This window comes from Leptonychotes weddellii, chromosome 14, assembly GCF_054177405.1.
Source record: "Leptonychotes weddellii isolate Sample4059 chromosome 14, ASM5417740v2, whole genome shotgun sequence".
In the NCBI taxonomy this organism is placed as follows: Eukaryota; Metazoa; Chordata; class Mammalia; order Carnivora; family Phocidae; genus Leptonychotes; species Leptonychotes weddellii.
Window position 1 is genome coordinate 888,683 of NC_138382.1, and position 3,905 is coordinate 892,587.

The following is a 3,905-nucleotide window of genomic DNA, read 5'->3' on the forward strand; positions in this document are numbered from 1 at the left end:
CCCTCAGCTATGGCTGGTGCTGCGTGCACCCCCATCTAGGACCTGCTGCAGGCAGGGATGGGAGGAGGCAGTGGTGAGCAGAGAAGGAGCAGCTGTTTCTTGCTTCCAGCTCTTTCCTAGGCTCAGGCTATTGCTCCACCCTGAGGGCATCTGCATTTAAAGCAGAACTTTCTCCCTGCCTTCCCAACAAGGCACTTGTGCTCCTAGAGCTCAGCAGGCAACCCTAATCTCTTCCCTAGACAGCTGAGGAGTCCGTGTGGGGAACCTCAGCTCACTTTCCAAAGAATGACTGTGTGTTCCTGTGTGTGAGGCTACAGGGTCCCTGGAGGAGGTGAGGTTCATGTGTTCCAACCTGGTCAGGCCTGGATGCTCTTCATATGCTGGTGTGAGACAAGTGTTCCTTCCAGAAACATTTTTTTATAGTTTGCACAAATGTAACAGACCATTTAATGATAACTAGACTCTAAATAATTAAATCTTAAAATGGTTTTGTACTATGAATGGGAGTTGCTGGTTTAAAAATTTTTTCTCATTAGATTTATATCATATTGAGAAATAAAATTTAGTTTACCAAAAAAAAAAAAAATTTGGAAGATTCCATCAGGCATATTTAAGGAATGACTATGAAGGTCTTCTATCCAAATAAGAGAGACTATATGCTGACTGAGTATTGTCTTCCAAAGCATCCCTTGGATGTTTGTCTCCTCCTCCTCAGCAGCTCCCAGTGGTGAGGGTGGGAGTGAAGACAGTGTGATGCTTGAATGTCTCATGTCAGTAAGGACAGATGTTGGGAGGAAGAGGCCTTGGATGCCCAGAAAGTGTGAGGAAGGCCATCAGGCATTCCCACAAGTGGTGGGGAGGGGACACAGGCAGTAAGTCCTTTGCAGACTTCAGAAAGAATGGACACCAACAACTGTTGTAGATAGGGAAGGGAAAAGTATGGTGATAAAGAGTGCAGCAGCTGTTCAGCGGAGATGGTCACCAACTGACGATGTAAAATGTTGCCATGCATTTGGGAACTCCCGCTGTACTTGAAGAGTGCCAGAAATGTGAATTTATAGAAATCTGCTTATATTTTCCCAGGACTTACAATTTAAAACTATAACTTTATACCTGTTTATAAAAATTATGGTTGAAAGAGAAAATAAATCCACACCTGTGAAGAAAAAGGACTTTTAATTCACATAACTAAAAACGAAAAGCACTTCCTGATTCCAGAATACCAAAACAGCAACAACAAAATCTTCAAGACTGCAGAGATACCTGTGTGCTCTTCCAGGTCATTTAGGTTGACAATTAACAGATTAGATAGAGCCTTAGTGCAAGGTAAACATTATAGGTTCAAATCCCAAGCAGGGATTAATCTGTTCTCTGCTCAGGTCACAGATTCCATGCTTAGCTGTTCCAGCCTGCTGTTCTCCCAATATATGCTAGTGATTATATGGGTGGGAGCAGAGCTCCCTTTCACCTTCCTTGAAACAATGAAAACTTACCTTTTATTGCTGGTAGATAGAAGCCTCAATTAAGTAGAATATTAATCAAAGGTGTTATTCTACTATAAAGCACTTTACTTTGGAAAGAGTCATGTAACTAAGACAGTATTTTCCTACTTTGAGCTGTAGATGAATTGATCAATAACAGATTGGCTGAAACGTAAAAGAGATGAAAATAGTATTTCTGTCATTGGTTTTCCACCTACTGATAATTTTTGCACACCATGGGCTTGTTCTCTTTGTGTATTAATCACAACGTTTTTCCTGAGATTTCATTTTGTAATTTTTGTGAAGCATAGGACCATGTCCTTTTTAGCATTTTTTAAAGTTTTTCCTCACTTGAGTGACAATCTCTTGGTGAAATTAAAAGTTTTATCATACACTCTAAGTGAATTGTCCAAGGATAAAGTCATTGGATATGAAGGTCCCCAATCATTAGTTGCCATGTGCTGTGAACCCAAGAATATATTATAATTTTTTACTGAATTTTAAATGCAGATGTTTACTGTAAAAATAACGATATTTAAAAATTTTTTTACTTCAACCAGCCCCTGAATTTGAGCTGAGGATGCAGATTACATAAAATATTTGTCAGCCAAACATCTTGACAGCCATTAATAATATTAGTTAAAAAAAAAAATGAAAGAATTAGCTTTTTTAAAAAGGTGAACACATAGTTAAATAGGGCAAGTAAGCATAAATTAATTTTATGTTTTATACTTAGGAAAACGAATTTTAGAGTTTTAAACAGTAAAATAACTTGTCCATGTTCTCAAGCATAAAGTCAACATAATTAGTTATGTGGAAATAATAAATATAAGAGCCAACATTTACTGAGTATTTGCTGTGTGGTAAGCACACAAATCATCTCATTTAATCCTGTAACAATCTGGGAGGTAAGTACTATTAACGTCCTCATTGTACAAACGACAAAACCCAAGGTTTGGAAAGACAGTAATTCTGACAAGGGCACAGAGCTGGGAGGAGGCAGATTTGGCTGTTGACTGCAGAACCTTACTCCACAGACGCCACACTGTCTTAAGGTGAAAATTTATTCCCGAATCCCAGACACTGGCGCTAAAGCATCTACAAAATGAAAAGCAGGCGTGTTTAAAATAAAGACGGTAAACACATGGAACGCAAGGCTATAAATTAAAATACAATGAGCGACTGAAACTATTCTTCTTCTTAACCTTGTGAGTCTGCGGTGGGTTACAGAGGCAGTGCGGGTATTTCTGGGGTGTCCGCATTTAATGTGGCCTTAAACGGCTAACTGCATTTCTAAGTAACACATAATCCTGGCTTCGGTACTCATTTCGTGCAAGGGTAAGTGGCTTAACTTGCTACAGTCTGTTTTTAAAAAACTAAACATACTTATCAAAATACCAAGAACATTTTACTTATGTATGTATCACACTGGCTTGTATTTGAGGTGAAGTTATAAGAAGAGGCATGAAAAAACTCCAACTTGCCTTTTCAGGGACAGAGAGCGGGGGGCTTCTCGGAGCCGCACGGGCGCCGGCTCCATCTGCTCTGCACCTGCTGTCTGGGCTGCTCCTCTGCGGGGGTTCCTCAGGGAAAGAACAGATGGAGGGCTGGAGGAAGGTAAAAATGCCTTTCAAACTCTTATTAAGAGCTCAGAGTTTCCAAATGCTTCATTCGGCAAGACATTCGTGTGTTTCTTAAAAAGTCCTCCTGAAGCATAATATACATACAGGATTACCCTCATTTTTACAGCCATTGCGGCAAAGCCACCAAAGCAGCAAGGGCTGAACTCGCCGTCCTCGGAGGCGCTGCCGAGCCCCGGGGAGCCAGGCGGGGCGGCTCGCGGTGGGAGCTGACTCGGGCGGGCGCTGCGAGGAGCCACGGTCCTGCCGGTGTGCGCCGTGACCCCGACAGGCCGCCGCTCCGCCCGGCGTGTGTGGGCCACAGCCCCGTCTGCGGGGAAGCGGGCTCGGCCCGGGGGCGCTGCGTGGCGGCCCACACCGCTCTCCCCGAGGGCCCGGGCCGCCCCCTCGGCCGCCCCCAGCGAGCACCCCGGTCTGCGGACGACCGGAGCCCGGAGGGGCTGTGTCCCCAGCGAGCTAAAGCGCCGTCACTACTTAGCACGCGCTCATCTCCGAGCTCTGGTACCCACCCCCGAGGACACGCGGCACGGCAAGGACCAGTGCCATCTGCTGCCCCTCCCCCCGACGCACCCCGACTTCCGAGCTCCGGACCAGCCTGCCCCCCTTTCCCTCTGCGGGCTGACCGGCTTCGGGGTCGGGACGCGGCCTTTTCCGGGTGGGGGACCCGAGGGACGGGGTCTCCTCAGGGTGATGGGACCAGCGGACAGGGACGGGGTCTCCCCGCGGTGACGGGGCCCGCGGACCGGAGGGTGTCTCCTCAGGGTGACGGGGCCCGCGGACGGGG